This window comes from Diorhabda carinulata, chromosome 9 (assembly GCF_026250575.1).
Source record: "Diorhabda carinulata isolate Delta chromosome 9, icDioCari1.1, whole genome shotgun sequence".
Classification (NCBI taxonomy): domain Eukaryota; kingdom Metazoa; phylum Arthropoda; class Insecta; order Coleoptera; family Chrysomelidae; genus Diorhabda; species Diorhabda carinulata.
Genome location: NC_079468.1, coordinates 10,695,372 through 10,701,371, shown reverse-complemented (window position 1 = coordinate 10,701,371; position 6,000 = coordinate 10,695,372).

Genomic DNA, 6,000 nt, shown 5'->3' with positions numbered 1-6,000 from the left:
AAGACTTTTGCAACATTTATTTTATATCAGTTTAATCTACAGAGGACAAAAAGTTTGATTTACCAAAACATAGAAAATATCAAAAAAATTGTACAAGAAATCTATACAAAAAAATGAACGGTGCTTAAACTAAAACTAGCCAATGAATTTGCCATCTTTGATGGTCCCAGACATGCTCTATTGGGTGAAGCTCCGGGTTACGTTCAGGCCAATTCAGAGAGGGTGTCTCGACCTCTTCTAAGTACTGCCGAACCACTCTAGTAACGTGTGGACGAGCATTATCGTGCATTAGCACAAAGTTGTCACCGATATGAGGCATATAGGGCACTACATAGAGTTCTAGGATATTGGTTATGTACCTGTCAGCATTTAGTCTTCCATCATTCACTGGTACTAACTCCATGCGAACCTCGAAAGAAATTCCTTCTCAAACTACCGTCACCACCGAAGCTTTCAGTTTGACAAAAATTAACCTGATCGTGCCGTTCACCCCGTCGCCTATATACTGGTACACGCCTATCTCATGAATACAGAAAAAATCTTGATTCATCCAGGAATAAAATATTGGACCAATCCTGAATATTTCAATTTGCGTGTTCTCGAGCAAATTCCAATCTTGCTTCTCGATGTTCTCTGGTAAGACATGGACCTCTAGCTCGCACTCTAGCTCGTATACCTGCTTCTCTCAGCCTATTTCGAACTCTTTGTTAGCTTATTCGGACATTACGAGCAGCCAACAGATCTGTTTGCAGCCTTCGAGTGGTGTTATGCCTAATTCTTAACGCTGTTAACCTTAAATAACGAAATAACTACCAAAGTTAACCTTCCACGGCCTTGTCCAGGTCTTCTGGTTAGCTGCCCTGTTTTTTGGTAGCGAATAACAACACTGGATATGGTGCTTTGTTAAACTCCAAATATCCCAGCGACGTATCTTTGACTGCGACCATCTCGTATGAGCCGCTATGATTCTTCGTCACATGTCATGTTAAACGTTGAGGAACTTCCATTATTAACAAAATAAATTTAAATTTTCACTATACAATAACACAATTTGCTTAGAAAGTTCTCGATCTCAATGCATTCTCGAAGACAGAAATGATTGACTCGAGCATTTTTGCTTTCAAAAAAATTTGTAAGAAATTGTGATATTTTTTTGCCCATAAGAAATGATAATAATAAATAGATAAGAAACCAGAAAATATCTATTAAGTTGATACATATGGGTGATTCCGTTCTAACTGTGATTTTTTGTATTCAAAATTTCAAGATTTTAAAATTTAACTTTTCTAACTTTTTTATGCATATTATTCATCTATTTTACTGTAAAAATAAAACTCTAAGAGGAATTTACTACAACTTCAAAGTATCACGAGCAAGACACAAATGTCGGATTTTGAGTTCCACGGTACTGACTCATTTATCCACGGTACTGACATGGTAACTTAAGATATTAAACAACAAGTGCATCAATTTTCCTCAGTTTGATCATAAACATTAGAATTTATAAGGTAATTAGTTTAAATCATTTGTTACGACAAAAAAAATTAATAATTTATCGGTAAATTCTAGGAATGGACATGACACGGTACTGACATTCAAGTGATGTAGTATAAGTTTTCTTTAAGTGGCAAGTTATATTGTATAAAAATAATGTTTAAATATCTTAAGAATTATTCAATTAACACAAAATTTTTATTAATTGATTATTAATTAATGACTAGTACAAAAAACAATACAGGACATTGAATATCACAGTTAGAACGGAATCACCCATATACAGATTGTCCCAAAAAACCAAAATTAAGTATTTAAAATATCCTAAATACCAGCGATGCGATAATTTTTGTGGCCTGTATATATATATATATATATATATATATATATATATATATATACATATATATAATACCATATTATCAAAAGTTTCTTTGATTTTAAAGGAGTCTTTTATATAATAATAAGGTTTAGTCAAAATTTCAGTTAACTAATTTGTAAGGGAGTGTTAATTGATGCTACAATGGGTCTAGCTGATAGAGTAGGCTTATACATTTTTGGTACAGTGGTATTTACTGTATTTACAAACAATTTCTGGAACGTATTCGAATTAAGCGGACATTCGGATTACCCGTGTTAGGATTAGTGGAACTCAAGTGTATATGTGCATATATGTATATATGTGTATTAGAATGGTTAACCATAACTTTTTCGATAACTTTATTGAGAAATAGTGTTTTATATAACTCTTAGATTCGAAATTCGAAAGCTTTACAAATGAAACAAAACCTGAAAGAAAGAAAAAACAGAACAAATTAATTGGAACTGATTTCATGAATTTAGTAGTGAAAACTAACATTGCTAAAATCTATGATCAATACTTCGATGTTTTCTTTAAATAATTTCTAAACAACGGATGAAGCTCTGGTCCACGTGAAATCTTAAGGTATCCATACCCACTTAAGGCGGAAAGGCACAGACAAATAGAGGACATGTTAAAATAAGGCATAACTCATAGAACTTCTCTGATATAGATTGCACTAAAAACTATTTGGACAACTATTATCGACCGATACCCAATACATGATATTCTATATAAATTGGGTCGTGCGAGTTACATTCTCATTATTTAATAAGTATATAATAAATTGTTACATTGTTGCACCCAAAAAATCATTGTTCATAAAATATGTCGATTATGAATCCTTTGTAGAATAGCAGCTCAGTAACTTTTCACAATTTTGTTTTTTTTTGAAAAAAGACAATAATAAAATTGGCCATGTAAGTAGAGTCGCGAAAGGGTTCGTTTAGTGAAAACTAGTCGTTTTCAAACTCTAAGTTGCGAATCACAATTTTTCAAAAATAAAAGTAAAAAAAAGAAAAAATCATGAACGTTCCCGAGCCAACAGTGTTTGAAATATTTCGGACAACAAAGAAAATTCTCTTACTCGAGATTTAATTAATTTTAACCGACAACCAACTGTTTTATCATGAATGTCCATTATATAGACAGCCATAATAATGATCATCACATTATCAAAAGGAAAAACAATTTTTTCAGCAACAGGCATCAACCACATTTCCAGTAGAAAAATAATATTCATTATTTACTAAGAGGCAAAAACTTCAGAAAAATACGCAACAAGCCAAATGGCAATTATATCAAAAGAATCTGTTTCAAGATCTGATTCATATAAATCCAAGACAATTAGCCTCTCAAAATGTTTCAAATACTTCGAGATTCCAACTTAAAGATAGAAATTAGAAAAATTGGAATTTACGAGGAAAAAGGACACATAACATATTCCTGATGGAATCAACTAAATCCAGAAAAAAATACCTAAAACAGCAAAAGAAATAAAATCGTTTCTAGGACTTATTGGTTATTACAGGAAATTTATTAAAAACTTTGAAGTAGCACAAAACCATTGACCGCTAAAACTATAGATACTCATACATTTGTAGAATGTGTTGAAATTTCGAAATCTTCTTTGAAAAATTACATGAAATTCATATGTTTTATTTATCTTTTATAAAACCTCTGGCATGGACAAATTACATCGTAATTATTCAATACTCATAAATTGTAACATAGATCGGGATTCACCAAAATAAAAAAGCTATAGAAAAAACGATCATCAACAAGGATAACTGCCATTTTGGGCCCGAGAATGTCAACGGGTTAGTACTCTTTCTTAGTACTCTAGTGAGTTATGGATGATGTATGATCTATAGGAGAGAACTTTAGAGACATACAAAATCTGAGACACGCAAGTCTAAAAATCCAAAAAACACACGTGTAAGTTTATAGACTTTGTTTCAATTTTATTATAACAAATTGTTGTCTGATCCAATTTTGGTATATTTTATTCATTCCGAAAATCATTCAAAATTGTTACCAACCGCAAACCAAATGGATTATAATTTCCATCAAGAATCTGCATTTTCTGTTGTCATCTAAAATGGTTTTTATATAATAAAATAGGCAAACTTGCAGCGGATGCGTTATCGCGCTTCACATCGAACTCCAATGAATGCATTAGAAACAGTCTCTATGAAGTTAATCTAGACGATATAGACGAGATGATTTCAAATTAACTCGAGGAAATTTGCTAACTTTCAAACCTATTAACAACTAATGTTAACCCACAACCAGAATTACGATAAAACGTGTTCAAATTCAACCTTTAGTAGATACATTACTAAGTAACGATCTAGAATCTGTACATATTTACACCTAAAATCCAATATATCGATACCTGTTTCAGAAAGACCGATCAATCAAGACAAATTTCAAATTCTTTCAACCTGCTGTGATATAAATGATGCAATTTACCAACGTGACTAAATATTTGACAATGTCAGATTTGTTCTAACTAGAAAACTAAAGCACGATATTTTTACATTTGCTAGAGAATGTTTAAATCTAAAGTTACATATGATTTATATTACAAAAATTCTTTTGTTTCTGAAATAATAATAAATATTCTAAGAATTCGGCATCAAAACTCATTCTTTCAGCTAATTTTGTAAATTTATCCTTACAACTGAAGAACAACTAGACAAGTTTAATAAAATTTAAATTGACTCCCATAGCCTCAAAACATTTCGCATATATTGACATTTATGTTTTCATCATTTCTTATATCACACTTCTAACTATAATTGACCCATTTCAGCTCATCTTATTCAGATAATAAGCCGTATGGCTTGTGGATAAATTATAAGTTTGATAGCTCACCACTTTTGGTCACAAAATTTACTAAGTTTAAAATAATTAGAAATCATGTTGACAGCGTAACGAAAACATTAAACAAATTTGAATATTCCACAAGGCCAAAATGGCGAGAGGAGAACTGACTTATTTACTATATACTTAATCCTCAAAACTGTGAAATAAGAAGTTGCGAAGAAATACGTGTGAAAACGTTAATAGGTTTATACCTTCTCCATATCATAATCTTCAACATATTCTAAACAGGACAGAATTCTAATTGAATCATTAAAAAAGAAATTTCATAATTTGCACCCCCTTAAATGGTTTAAGAGAGTTAATAATCTTAATATCATTTTTCACAACAGAAGTAACCTTTCTAAACAACAAAATATTTAATCCCTGTTAGACCTACTAGGCACGTAAAGAAAAGAATATGTAAGAAACTCGGAAAGATACCTACTACTTTGAACAGGATTTTACGGACATACATGGAGGTCGATATAAAAAAATCGATAACCGAACAAGTGACTAACAACGAAGTTGCCAAAGTGTTCAGTCCCAAGACTCATCGGAATACCCAATGGATGCAAACATTCGATTAAAGTAAGGACAAACCATTAATTCTACCAAAATTGGAAATTAGGCAAATCGGAACAGTGTAAAATTATCAATCTTCAAAAATATCTAAAACAAAGTACGATTTCTTATTGATAGAATGACCAAAGAGCTGTCTAACCTTACCAAACAATACCAATAAAAGTTTAAAATTATCATTATTTTGTGTAGTAGTAGTAATATACATTAAGAAAAAAATTCCTAAAATCATCGCATTTTAAGAAAACGCAAGAATCTAATGACTAAAACACTAAAAAACTGGTCTTACAACATTTATTGAGAATATTAATCTATAAGAGAATGTTTTCATCAACTCCTCGATGATGAATTTCAAAGTTCTGCTCTTGTATTGACTCTGTTTTAAGAGCTTTAAAATATTTATAATTAATTGCGAGATTTTTTATATTTCATAATTTGTTCATTGAGTTTTATTTTTTTTATCGTATTGATGATTTCTTACTCTATATTATAAATTTTAAATATCTGAAGTATGTAAACAGCTTCACAATTAATTTTAGACGATACGTAGATCTTTTACTGAAATGTACAATTTAAAGAAATATCTGTCCCAAACTTAAAATTTCATTTATGTCCATACAGCCGTTAATATTGGTAAATATTAGAAACTTTTGGATATAATATCACAACTATAAGATTATATCAACGAGGTACAA